We start from the raw sequence: 5117 nt of genomic DNA, 5'->3' as shown, positions 1-5117 counted from the left end.
GCACTGGTGGCACCAGAACCGGTTACCGCAGACAAGCACTGGTGGCACCAGAACTGGTTACTGCAGATAAGCACTAATGGCATGTTGGTGGGGCTCTTATTAGTGACTTCCTATTAACACACGTTTCTGAAAGAGTGTGTTTGTTTTTTACACTGGTTTTGTGACCTTTTTGAGTTTTTTATTTTTTTAGAACCATCAGTGTCTTGATTATTATGTAACACAGTACACCCCCCCCCATTCTATTTAATGGATGCACCACAATTTATATTTAACTATCTCAAGTTTGTAAAGAATTGAAGCATTACTGATTTTTCCTGAATAGTAAGTATTGCAGTCAAATGTGTGATGAATTCTCAGGCCTTTGTAAGATGTCACTGTAGCCTCCTGTTTGCAGAAGCATGTGACTGTAGATAAGGGGCTGTGTTCCCTTGAAGGCAGAAATTGTTTTCTTGACCTGGAGCCGAGCCTGGTGGCACATACCTGTAATCTCAGCTCTAAGAAAGCTGAGGCAGGAGAATCACTACCAATTCAAAGCAGCTTGGGCGTAGACCTTGTCTCAACAGAAAGAAAACAAAATGGCTTTCTTGTCAAGCGTCAAGCATTTTCCATCATCTTATTCTTAGAAATGTGTTACTATGTTACGGGCACATTCCCTCCCCTTGCTTAGGCCACGGGAAAGTAAGCAGGCCCTGTGTTGTAACCGTCATTCACTTCTAGGAGACCCGTCTTGCTACCTTGGCCAGGTGCCCCAGTCTTCTCCGGGAGATAACTGAAGGTTGCTGCATGAGGTTTCTAGTAAAGACTTAAGTAATTGCCAGGCCTAAGTGCAGGTTTCCAGCTGCTAGGGAGGGTGAGGAGGGAGGATTTTTGAATTCAAGGAAAAATACTAGTCTGTTCACAGGCTGAGGTTCCTTATTGCCTTTCTTTTGTTTGTTCAAGACTTTTTCTGCTTCCACAGATCAAACAGAAATGCAGTAGACTTCTTATCTAGTTCATATTTAGAAACACCAAAGGTCTATACAAATCATACCACCATAAAAATCACTTGGCTTGTGCGCTGTTCATTACAGGGCAGGCCATTATGGACGTGGCTTTGCCTATGGTGCCTGTTATGGTAACTGCACTCACCTTGTCTCTGGCAGTCAGTGCTGCTCTCTGGCCTTGGTTACTCGGGGACAGTTAAACCCATGGATAGTAATTCATCCAGCCCAGGAGCCCCATCTCCAGCCCTAAGTTCTGCTACAAAGAGAGAAGAATGGTGAAGCTCTTCAGATGTGCAGGTGGTTAGATGGGGCTGATTGAGGTGACAGGTGTCCTGGTTAGGGTTTCTGTTGCTTCGATGGAACACCATGGCCATAAAGCATGTTGGGGAGGAAAGGGTTTATTCGGCTTACACTTCCACATTGCTGTTCACCACTGAGGGAAGTTGGGACAGGAACTCAAACAGGACAGGATCTTGGATACATGAACTGATGCAGAGGCCATGGCGGGCTAGGGGGAGCTACTCTCTGGCTTGCTTTTTCTGGTTTGCTTACCTTGCTTTCTCTTTCTTTCTTTCTTTCTTTCTTTCTTTCTTTCTTTCTTTCTTTCTTTCTTCCTTTTTCTTTTTTTATTTTATTTATTTTTCAAGACAGGGTTTCTCTGTGTTACGGCTCTGGCTGTCCTGAAGCTCACATTGTAGACAAGGGCTGGCCTCGAATTTAGATTCAACTACCTTTGCCGCCCAAGTGCTGGATTAAAGGCATGTACCACCAATGCCCAGCTCGGCTTGCTTTCTTATAGAACCCAGGACCACCAGCTCAGGGATGGCATCACCCACCATCAGCTAGATCTCATGGAGGCATTTTCTCAACTGAGGCTCTTTCTTCTCTGATGACTCCAGCTTGTATCCAGTTGACACACAAAACCAGCTAGAATACTTGTGGATAAAAGGAGACAGACTCTAGAGAAGCAGATTGCCATTCGATCAGAGCAGTGAAGGGTTGTGGAGAGCATGTTCCCAGGCATGGAGGGCTTGGTGCTCCATAGGCAGAAAGGAGAAGTTTGGGGGTGGCAGATTCTATCTGCAGCTCAGTGTTGTAAATACCAATGGAAATATTTGATGATCTCATCAGAAACTTCCTCTGTTCTCAACTGCCTGTAGATGTTATCATCCACAAGCTTTTTTGTGGAGTCTCTTGGCTCACCTGAGGTTTCTGGGTTATTAGCCCTTTATTCCAGACCCAGAGAGCCTCAGAAAGATAGGGGCATGGATGCTGTTTCCTGTTGAGTGGGGACAAAGTTGGGTTGTTGGGGTCTGTCTTCAGGATCTGTGGAGGGCTAGGTTGGGTTGACTTCACGTGGCACGAGTAGGTTCTACTTGTTGGTTCTGCTGGATTATGTAGTTGCCCTCATGCCCTCCAGAGAAACCTTTGCAAACAGTCAATTGGACGGGGGCCCGAGACAAGAGAGTAAAATGAGATGAGAGCTAGGAGACCCTGTAGGGGACCTAGCCAGGTAGCCAGTGCCCTAATGTGGAACCAGTAATGGCAATGATTTGATCCAAGAGGAACGTCATTAAAAAGTTTAAACAACAGCAACATGTCGTACATGACAATAAAAAGGAAGAAAGAAGTGATAAAGGGGAGGAGCCAGAGTGAAAGGGAACCAAAAGCCCATACATAGACAGAGGCGTGCACTGAATTTTTGTCTGGTGCCTAAGTTTTTAGAACCCATCTGGAAGCAGTTTGGATTTGTTGGTACAGAAATAGCATTGTTTCTGGATGAGGGCACAGATCCCATCCTTAGCAGTAGTCAGTCCCCTTTGGTTTTGGAGTAGTAGTGCAGCAGCCAAAGCATGAAGTTGGTCCTCAAGGATGGTAAGCAGATCTGAAATGAGCTTCTGAGACAGAAGTTAACTGATGCAAAAAAACACCTTAGCCCAGCTGCTTTAGTTGTGAGTTCTGAGTTAGCCAAGGTTCATTAGAGTAATAGAACTTATAGAATGAATCTCTCTATAATACAGAATCTATATCGAAAGGGGTTTATTAGAATAATTTGCAGGCTTGTGTCCAGCTAATCCAACAATGGCTGGCTGTGCACAAGAAGTCCAGAAATCCAGTCGTTGTTCAGTCCATGAAGCTGGATATCTCGGTTGGTCTTCAGTGTATGCTGGAGTCCTGAAGAAGGAGACTCTAATACCAGTGAAAAAATGGACGTGCTAGCAAGGCAAGGACAAGCAGGCAAAAGAGAGCTTCCTTCTTCCATGTCATTTTATACTATATATAGGCTGTATATATTCTGTATAGGCTTCCAGCAGAAGGCCTGGCCTAGATTAGATCTGGTTTAAAGATATGTCTTCCCACCTCAAGATCTGGATTAAAAGTGTGTCTTCCTACCTCAAAGATCCAGATTAGAAGTAGATCTTCCTACTTTAAGCAAAAATCCATTACAAGTGTGTCCTCCATTTTTGGGTTTTAGGTAATTCCAGATGTAGTCAAGTTGACAACCAAATTTGACCATCACAGTCCTAGGAAAATGTCTAGAGTAGCAAGAAGAGGAATGAGTTGGATGGTCCATTAGTCCACTTTCAGAGGTCATTCAGACTGCTGTTAAGGGTTTGGAGGCCGAGACCCCTCTCTTACGGTTGGCAAAGGGGCGATGTAGAAGGCACAACAGTTAGAGAGCCTCAGAGGAAGGTTGATTTTTAATATAGGTACTTAGAGCTATAAAATTCTTTTATAGGACTATTCAGTATATCTCAGAAGTTTTGTTGTGTTATATTTTCATTTTCATTTAGTTCCAGGAAATTTATTTCTTCCATGATTTCTTTGACCTTTTACGTATTGAAATCACCTACTCTTAATAGACGATGTTTATCTGTGTCTTTAAATCAAATAATAGATTTTTTTAAAATGAAATTGGGTACCACAGTGTTGGTGCATGTTTGGGATATTGATGTCATCTTGGTTAATTTCTCCCTTGATTAGAATGAAGTGTCCCTTTGTCCTCTTCTGATTAGTTTTAGTTTGAAGTCCATTTTGTCATATATTAAGTTAGCAATGCCAGCCAGGCGATGGTGGTGCAGCACCTTTAATCTCAGCACTTGGGAGGCAGAGGCAAGTGAAGTGTTTATCTAATTATTCTTTCTCAGTAAAAAATCAGGAGTCAGATATCAGGGTAAGAAGTGCCGAAGAAGCCACCAGTGACCTCCTCTCTCTTCAGTTCCTCAGTCCAAAGGGCTGAGAGCTTCTCTCACCCCGCCTTACTACTTCCTGGCTCCTGTCCTCACTCCTTTGAGACCTCTACGGTTGATTTTGGTCAGCTAGGTCTGTCCTCTGACTCAAAGCAAACTTTATTACCAGAATACGATAAGAAACACAACAGACAGGTGAATCTCTGAGTTCGAGGGCAGCCAGGGCTACACACGGAAACCCTGTCTCCAAACACAAACAAAAAGGTAGTAATGCCTCCTTGCTTCCTGGTCCCATTTGATTGGAATACTTTTGTAGGATGTGTTTCTAACAGGCTGCAGATAGGTGGATTTTGTTTCTGCAGGGAAACAGATCCGTTATTTGGTCTAGGTCCTCTGTTTTATCTTCAAGAGCTGATGTTTTGTCTTCTGCTTGATTTATTCTCCGTGTAATGGATTCCTTTGCATTTTCTCGTTGGGCTTTTGGGTTTTTCAATTCCATCCTCATTTCAGCTTTTGTCCTCTTCAGTGTTTCTGTCTCCTCTCAAGTTTTAGATTGCCCCCTCGTTTCCATCAGCCCTGTGTCTGTGTTTTGGGATTCACAAAGGTGTTTATTGAGCTCTTTCCCCTTATTTTCAGTTTTTATGAGGTTAGGATTGCCCTCCTAAGTCTGTGTCCTGTAGTTCACCTGGGGAGTTCTCACCGGCAAGCATTTCTGCAAGACTGGTGGATTTTGGAGAGGAGACACTGACTTCATCTTTCATATTGTTGGTGTTCCTATGACGAGATCTGTGCATATGGACTTCCTTTGTTATTTTGTTAGTTCTGTGTATTTTGTAGATGAAGCAGGCTTGGGGAGAAGAGAAGATGATGTGGGTTGGGTCTGGAAGTTGGAAATGACTTGGGTGGAATGAAATCAGGTAGGCAGAGGAGATTGGTGTTGACA

General features: G+C 43.5%; 1 protein-coding gene across 1 annotated transcript in view; it reads left to right on the top strand.

Moving 5' to 3' along the window:
* The window catches only part of Abcc5 (ATP binding cassette subfamily C member 5), an 88760-nt gene that overhangs the window by 71435 nt on the left and 12208 nt on the right, over window positions 1-5117 (top strand). The gene's annotated exons all lie outside the window — the stretch shown is intronic.

The sequence above is a fragment of the Microtus ochrogaster genome, unplaced genomic scaffold (genome assembly GCF_000317375.1).
Source record: "Microtus ochrogaster isolate Prairie Vole_2 unplaced genomic scaffold, MicOch1.0 UNK43, whole genome shotgun sequence".
NCBI lineage: Eukaryota > Metazoa > Chordata > Mammalia > Rodentia > Cricetidae > Microtus > Microtus ochrogaster.
This window is presented reverse-complemented; position numbering and strand designations above follow the sequence as displayed.